Here is a 9,305-nt window from a genome sequence, read left to right as displayed (position 1 = left end):
AATAGCACAGTACGGTTGTAGCATTGGTGTAGTTGTGATGGTCTAGAGCAGGGCTGTCCAATTGGCAGCCCATGGGCTACATGCAACCTGCGAGGGGATAATACGTGCCCCCCCAGGTTCTCAACCAGCCAGCATTATTCCTTGTTCCAGCTACAGCACTATCCACGGTCTTGAGACTGGTGCCCCTTCTCTTCCAGCAATTTCCACTGCCTGGGCCCACCCCAATGGGTGGGCAGCAAAGTGAAGCCTGCAGTGTCAGGGAAGTTGGCAGCCTGATGCATCCATGAAGCATGGTTAGGGTGACCATATGTCCTGGGCAAACCCAAACACACCCAGCTTCCATAGTCCAGTCCCAGCTGGTTTCTTGAAAGTCCCAAAGCAGAGTCCGGTGGGGACACAGAGCAGCATGGTACACTAGGCAAGCAGCCAGGCAGGCACTGCTACTACTGAATGGGAGAAAGGATGTGCCACATGTGAGTGGGGTGGCACCTGCTCCAGTCTGCCCACCTACCAGCAGTGGTGCCTGCCCAGCCACCCGCCTAGTGTATCATGCTGCTCCGTGTCCCCACCAGACTCTACTCCAAGGCTTTCAACCAACCAGCCAGGACCAACTACAGAAGCCATGAGAGTTCAGGCTTGCCTGAGACAAATGATCACCCCAAACACGGTGCTATAAGGGAGCCGCAGGTGAGGTGGAGCACAGTATTGCATGGGGACAATACATCAGGGTGCCCGCTTGCTCACATACAGTGCTGAGAGGTGTAGGAGTGTCTGCCCACCCACCTGGGTATGGTGCAGTGGGTTGCAGGAATGCCAGCCTATACCATGCATGTGCAACCAGGGGACCCCCACTAGTAAGGCCCCTGCAGCATGGAGGCCCCCACGAGTGTGGTCTGTGGGGCAGATGGCCCTGACTGCTTAGAAGTTGGATAGCTCAGATACATGGAATATGAGAAATGCAAAGTTTATTTGGTAACATCTTTTCCTGGACCAGCAAAGCAGGTGTGTTCAAGCAGTGACTGGAACTACAGGGGTGGCTGTACCCCTACTCCCAGCTCCCCGCCCCCCTGGGGCAGGCAGGCTATGCTGCAGGACCACCAGCTGAGGCCCCTAAATCATGTAAGAATCCATCCCACTCCCCCCTTCTCCTCTGTGGTCATTTGTCACCTCCCATGCCTACTGCTGCTGTTATCCCCAGCTGCTCCAGGAGTCAGAGGGAGGAGCTCTAGAGCCGCTCTCCCCTGCTTCAGATGGGCTGTGTGGAACAGGCTCAGCCTGGGACAGCAGCAGCAGCAGTTGGTGGATTCTGGCTGGTGGCCAGCACCTGGGGGAACCGAGAAAGGAGGAGGAACCCATCACTGCTTCTGTCCACAGCTGAACTAGGCTCCCTGTGAAGCCCAGCTCGAGTGGAATAGGAGTGACCCTGAAGCTCTCCCTGCCCTTGGGAAAGCTGGAGGCAGCAGGAATAGCAGGTAGGGCAAGTAAACACAGGGGATAAGGGAGGGCCTTCTGCTTCCTGGTTGCTGCTTCTGTGGCATGGTCGAAAAAGTGGTGCAATCACTCCACTGACCCCCTCCAGAGCCACCCCCGAGTAGCAGATAACAGAAATCTGGGAGTTTTCTCCTCATTTGAAAAATGATGAAACTTCTGCTGTTGCTACTAAATAGTACAGACATCACACTAGTTCTTGGAGCTGTTGATGACGATTCTTGGAGTATGATTTACTCAAAATACTGTATGCAGACTATTTACTCTTACAATCAGCTATGGGCAGCAGCAGATGTCTCTATACTAGACAAGTTAGAGTATTGTTTTTCATTCAGGACCCCTGATACCACCTAATGTAAGGAGCAAGAGTGTTTGGGTCTAGGCTCAACGTCTCAATATAAGAGAGGTTCTCTGCCTAAGTGAAATTAATGGATTGGCACTGTTAGCCCTGCTGCCAAGTTCAGCCTGTTTCAGCAGTGCCATGAGAGAGGGGCTGTGCCTCTGTGCTCTGGCTAGTTTCAGCTGGGAAATGGCTCACAGTGATCTGATGGAAACCAGAACATATATTTATGCACCTTCAGGGCCTCTCTGAGGCAGGGAAGGCAGTTTGAGAAGTACAAAGATAGTATTCTGAGTGCAGGAATGAGGAAAGGAGAATAGGGGCCACTGCCTGTACGAGTGTAGACCCCCCAAAAATAATAGAATCCTAGAGAAATGGGACTGGAAGAGAGCTCATGGGGTCATCTAGTCTAACCCCCTGCCTGAAGCAGGATCATTCTTATCCAAACTATCCCATACAAACTAACCTCTTATTTTAACAGTCAACCCCAACAGAGTCACAAGGCATAAACTCCTAACTTGCCACAGACAAAGTGGGTGGAACCTAGTAGCCAATATTTTGCTGCTGTAAAGGTTGATTATATACACTCAAAGAGATGTCAGGAAGAGGGCTTAAAAAACTCCTGACACCTGTAGCATCAAGGGGAAGCTGGGATGGACGCAGGGGCAGGGTTGGGGTGTGTAAATTCTGTCCCAGCCCCATGCAGCAAATCAGCAAAGCCCAGAATCATGGGAAATACCCAGAGTAGAACACAGGCAGGCCTATGCCTAGATCATCCCTGACCACTGGCTGTCCAATCTATTCCTGAACATTTCCAGTGATGGAGAGTCCACAACTTCTCTAGGTAGTCTATTCCACTGCCTCACTGTTCTATGAGTGAAGATTTTTTTTCTAATATCCAATCTAAACCTACTTTGCTGCAACTTCAAGCCATTAGTCCGTGTCCTGCCCTCTGCAACAAGAGAAAAGTATTTTCTCTCTTCTTTATGGCAGCCTCTCGAGTATTTGAAGACTGCTATCATGTCCCCTCTTAAGCTGCTTTTCTACACGCTGAACATGCCTAGCTCCTTTAAGCTCGCCTCATCTGACTTGCCTCACAAGACCTTTATCAATTTTGTTGCCTGCCTCTGGACCCTATCTAACTTCTCCATTTCCTTTTTAAAATGTGTAGCCCAAAATTGAAAACAATACTATAGATGAGGCCTGACCAGTGCTGAGTAGATAGGCACCATCACCTCTCATGCCCTACATGGAATAATGCTTCTGTCAATGCAGCCTAAAACTGCATTCGTCTCTTGTGCAGCTACATCACACTGCAGACCCATATTAAAGATGCTGCCAAATTACAAGCCAGCCTCTCTTTCGCTCCGATTCAGGAAAAAATCCCTGTTCCTAAGAGGAACTTAAGCACATGGTATCTTCAAATATGCACACATGAAGTCAATGGAATTTAGTCAGAGGTTTAATGGTATGGACATAGTTAAAATGTACTTTCATGAAACAGTGCTAAGAGAAAAATCCAGGTGCTCTTAACTTAAGCCTAGATGAAACTAAAGCTAAGAAACACATAGATCTGTTTCAAAGAGCATCTCTGGATATGTCTAAACTGCAGGCACCATAAATCACTGCAAGTGACACTGCTGTAATTAGAAAACATCTTGATACATGTTATTATCATAATTAAATCTACAGAGGGCATCCAGCAATTCGGGTATCATCTTTCCTTTGTTCTGGGCCTCCCATTTTTTAATTTCAACCATTAACGTTTGATTGAAACATCTAATATTTCAACATGAAGCAGCAGGTAATATTTCATAAAGTACATTTAAATTATTCATATCATTTCATAGAATCATAGAAAATAAGGGACCTCGGGAAGTCATCTAGTCCAGTGGTTCTCAAGCTTTTTTGTACCAGGACCTATTTGTAAACATTGGTGGCCAGTCTCGACCCAGTGCCCCTCACCTGCTGCTCCCTAAGCCCCAGTCCCCCAGTGTGTGGAGCATGAAGAGCCCCAAGCAGCCCCTTGCAGCCTGAAACTCTGGCAGTCTGCAAGAGAAAAACCAGAGCTTCCTAATTTTTTCTCTTTCTTTAAAGAAGAATCCATTTTTTAAGTTTGTTGTTTTTAAGTTTTAAGTTTGTTGATCCATTTTTAAAGTTTGTTCGTGACCCTTTTATATGTTCTTGTAACCCACTTTTGGGTCGTGATCTACTGGTTGAGAAACGCTTAACCAGTCCACCCCCGTGCTCAAAGTAGGACTATCCCCAACTAAATCATTCCAGCCAGGGCTTTGTAGAGCCAGGCTTTAAAAACCTCCAAGGATGGAGATTCCACCACCTCTCTGGGTAGCCTCTCCCAGTGCTTTACTACCCTCCTAGTGAGAAAGTTCTACCTAATAGTCAATCTGAACCTCCTTTGCTGCAACTTGAAGTGCTTTATTTAAGTGCTCTATATAACTCCTTAAATTGGAACGTGCTTCCAATGAGAGCTCACATGAGGAGCCTGTCAGTTTCTCAGGCTGCACATGAAAGGAAGGGAAGAGATGCTGAGAATATTGCCAATGAATTGAACGGACCTATTTCTTTGTTTCATACCATTAGAGAAAATTCAGTGCCTTTTCCCTTCCCAAGTTCAAACATATATTCTTATATGGTTCCCTATAATACAAGAATAGTTTCCTACATACAAGAACTTATATTGCTGTTGAGGACTGAAGTTAGGCTGTGGAAGTAGTTTCAGACCTGGAATATGATTAAGGGTAAGATTTATGGCTTAGGTTCAAAAACCAAATCAAGCAAGTTCAGGCTAACCTAATATACAAGCAGTTAAAATAGGGCTGATATAATTATAACTCTTACTAGATTTCAGTTCAAGATGGGAATTGTCATAACAGTCTCAGGAATCAGCAAAATAATGTTATGAGAACAGTAGCGCTTGTGAGGTTGTTTTATTATTAAGAGATTGGGAATCTCACAACATGTGGTTTCAGCCCCAGAATAGTAATCAGGGGTTGTTATAATGATTCCTGCTCATTAGAAACAATTGGTATTTGCCATAAACACAGAGCAGAACTGCAGTAAAAATATGAATAAGGTGCCCATTGCTTCACCCATAAAATATGATAATGTACCTTATTTGGTATACAGATACTTTATTTATCTGATGCTATATTTAGTGGGCTTCTAAGTCAGAAGACTGTTGTATGCACTGTCAGTTAATATAAAGGTAACAGAAAAGATGATATTAGAGGAAATATCTGTGTATGAAAAACACTAGAATTCACATGAGGATAAAACAAAAATAATATTGGGGGCAATTCTTTGCTGTGCTTGTTTACAAGAAATGGCTAGAACAGTCTGAAAGCAAGAAAATTGCTGTCTTAAAGTAAACAGATCTCTACCATGGAGAGTGCTCTGAGGCTCTTTCCAGCAATTTTCTATTTATATCAATTGCTGTTCTGAGGACATGCTTCAGACAATTTGCTAGTGTTATATCCAATTCAGAAGTAGGAACATTACTTGAGTTTTATGGCTGTACTGAAAAAAACAGGAGACAAATAGCTGGTCCAAGCAGAGGTGGAACTTCATATTTTCTTGATAGAAATTGCCAGACTTCTGCAAATTTGAGCATCCTCAAAGGGTGAAATTCAACCCGGTGCAAAGGACTCCAGCAAATGCTTCCTGAATGAAAACCAGCAATAGTCTCAAGTGTAGGAGGAATATCATAGAATGACAGTGAAATGGGGCTCCACCATCCATGGGTGGTCATAAATGGCTTCCAGATGGTTGAAAATAGGCTCATGTGGAAAGACCTGGACAGGGATGTGGATATGACACAGCTGCTGTGGCTGTAAACATTCAGGTACAGAAAAATGAGGGACTGAGACCATTATCCCCATCCACACAACAGATTCTCTCCCCTCTATAGCTAGGGACCCACTGAAATCACAATTTTGCATTTTTTGTGGAAAACGTGAAATTAGGCATTTTCTAAGAAAAATGACAGGCTCACTGCAGGAAAAAAAACAAAACTTACCAGCAAGCAGAGAAAAGGGCAGGAATCCCTACAGTCTTGAAGCATGAGTGGAAAGACAGATGGGGAAGAGCAAGCAAATAAGAGGCTGAGTTTGTGACATAGGCTCAGTACAGACGCCAGTCGGGGCCAGTCAGGGTAGCGAGAGGGTTTTGACACCATCTTTTAAGCAGCCAGAGGCATGCTGCAAGATGAGGATTGACCTGGGATGAACACAGAGAAGAAATCTTCCAAGGGCACATCTACAGGAGATGTTTACTGCAGAGCTGCCTTATTAGCACCACATTGAACATCTCAGCATGTACATGCACGCCCCTATTTGGGTGCAGGAAACTAATAAACTCCACCACAGGTTAGTACTTGTAAATACAAATACTATCCTGTAGCAGAGTGTTTTAGTGTGCTGCAATGCATGTGTAGACGCTGACCTGACTGGCTGAGGCAAACGGGTGCTTCAGTATGGGGGCTGCCTGCCGGCTAGCCCCACACTGGAGCACCCTTATGCCCCAGTCAGCCCTCCACAGCATGCTGAGCCAGGTCATAGCAGCCCTGAGCTAGCCGGCTGACCCCCAGCATCCCCTGCCAGCCATGGCTGCTCCAACCCAGCTCAACACACTGCAGTCCCAGGTGCACGTTCAAACATGCTGCCTGGGAGCAATAAACTCCAGCACAATATGTACCTGAACTTATTTCTTTGAATTAATTGCATGTGTATATGCACCCCAAAAAGGCCAAATATGTTTTGGCTCTGGACTACACAAGGGACCTTGCACACAGACAGGGGCAGACTGTGTCATCACTCTTTAAAAGGACCAAAAAAAAAGTTTGCCAAGGTGACCAGTGACATTTTCCCTTGTGGAGGCTTTCATGGTGGTGAACATCTTGCTAAGATCACCCTAAGTTAAGGGACTACCTGAACTAAAACATGCCAAATGCTGGCAGTTTTCCATGTTCAAACAAGTTTCGCCAACACTAGCTCCCTGAAGTGATTGCTTCACATGTACCGTCCACTAAGTCTTCATTGGCTGTGTATGAATCCTTCTGCATTGTGGCTGATGAAGCCACCAACCCTCAAGGCAATTTTGTGCTGCACATTTTATCTGTACCTAGGTGTTGGACAGACTGGGACCTGCCTGTTTTTCAAACAGAGCTGCTCCATCTCAGTCTGCAATTTTTCTACTGTGGCTCAGGCTGTAATGAAGGCAATTGTCAACTATGGAACAGAATATAGCAAGATCTCAGTATTTCTGTCCAACAATGCCATGTCCACATGCAAGACTTTCTCTGATATGCTCCAAGGAATGCTGCCCAATGCAATTCCTGTCACCTGCAATATGCACATTCTGTCTTTAGTAAGTGACATCTGGTGCATGCAGCTCCCTGATGTGGATAGTCTAGTGTCCTCCTACAAAAAAGCCTTTAAGTACTGTCCAGGCCATAAGCTCTGGTACAGGGAGTCCCCCGCCAGTCAAAGCAGGGACTCACATGTGACTGTTACTGCCACCAGAGCCTTCAAGAGATGTTTTAGACCAAGTGAAGTTTGTAGCAGAAAATGCCACCCAGTTCACAGAGCTTCTAATGTGGTTTGAAGGCCGGCAGCCCGTGATCCACCATGCACACAAGCTGATGGATTTGATACGTTGGGTCAAAGAGATGGAGCTGTCATTGTGAAAACCAGCAGAGAAGGGACCTGTTCCAGGCAATAGCTGTGAAGCTAAACCAGTACTACAGGTACAACCTGCCATTGCTACCAAAGTTCAGACAACTGGCTGCCTTCTTTCTTACTGCTATTTGCATTTTAGACCCCAACCAGGTGCCTGTTCTGAGTTGTGACCCTCAGCTACTGAAATCAATCCCTGGATGGCAGAGAACATGATAAAGAATGTGCTGCTTACATGAACTTTGTCAAAGAGGGTTGGATGCCCGTGCCTGTGCTCTGGGACTTTGTTTGTGACTGATTTCCACATCTGTGCGCCCTGGCAAAGCGCTGCCTCACCATTCCAACCAACTCAGTGGACACTGCGTGTGCCATCTCAGTGAACAGACAAGTGTTCACCAGCAGAGGCAGAGAATGTCAGCAGCAGCTGTTGCTGGATGCTGCATACTAGCGTTGGAATTGAATAAAATCCTTTTTACAACATCATTTAATAAAATATAGTCATGGTATTAGTTACAATTCATGTTGTGTATAGCTTTCATTTCATAAGACATTTCAGTTTAGAGTTTAATTAAATGCTTAGATTGCTTAATAATGTTTCCATTAATGGCTTCCGCAGGATTAACTGGGGTAATTAAGACACAGTTTCTGGCCATCTGCAATCTGCCAGAAAGGGGGTGCCTTTTGAGGGCTGTGGCTGGGCCAGCATCACAGGGGCTGGTGACCATGCTTAGAGGGATGGAGCAGCTAAGACGGGGTGGGCAATTATTTTGGGCACAGGGCCGCTTACTGAGTTTCAGCAAGCCATCAATGGCCGCATAACAGGCAGCTCAGGGCAGATTAATATTAATTTTTTTATGGGCCCCGTGAGCCAGATAGAATGGCCTGGTGGGCCGCATCCAGCCCCCACGCCGCATTTTGCCCACCCCTGGGCTAAAAGATGCTGCAGTGGGGAGGGGTGGAAGGGGGTCATGGCCAGGCCTCCTGGACCAGCACAGCAGCCCCAGCCCAGGGTGAAGGGTGTCACAAGCCTTCCCTCCAGCCTGCACTGGGGCTGGACTTGCTTCGAGCCACCGCACTCCAGCCTGGTTGGGAGGGAGGCAGCTGGGGCCCCTCCAACAGGGCTGGGGGAGCAAAGGGCTGTGGGTCGGAAGTGAGGGGCACCAGCAGGGCTGAGGGGGAGCAGGGGGCTGCTGGTCGGGATTGAGGTTCAGCATGGCCTGGGGGGGCAGGGTACTGCAGTTTGGGAGTGAGGGGCAGTGGCAGGGCTGGGGTTCGTGGGTCAGGAGTGAGGGACAGCAGCAGGGTTGGGAGAGGCTCTGGCTTGAGAGCAAGGGGCAACAGAATGGGCAGGGGCAGGGCACTGCCATATCACTGCCCCCCCCGGTCATATTCCGCCATGCAACAGGTGTCTTCCTTTTTGGAACTTAAAATATGGTAACCCTAGGCTAGGAAGGGATGGGATTAAGGAAGCAGGTTGAGGATTAGCCAGGAAGCGTAGGGCAGAAACTCTGAACTGTAGACTTGACTAAATGAAATCACAAATTTCTCACAGAAACCCATACTAGAATTTTTACAACACAAATCCTGCTATACCATCAGAAAATCAATAGATTTTATGATTTTTGGATTTGTTGGATTTGCTTTGTGCACCCTTTAAATAGCTATATTTCAAAACAGAAAAAGTAAGTTATCATGATACATATCTGTACAGTGTTCTTCCAATCAAGCCTGTCTCAAGTAGACAGAACCGCTCCATGATTAATGTGTCAGCAGAAGGGCTGGAA

This window comes from Alligator mississippiensis, chromosome 2 (assembly GCF_030867095.1).
Source record: "Alligator mississippiensis isolate rAllMis1 chromosome 2, rAllMis1, whole genome shotgun sequence".
Classification (NCBI taxonomy): Eukaryota; Metazoa; Chordata; order Crocodylia; family Alligatoridae; genus Alligator; species Alligator mississippiensis.
The sequence above is the reverse complement of the archived record's forward strand: the minus strand, read 5'-3'. Positions refer to the sequence as shown.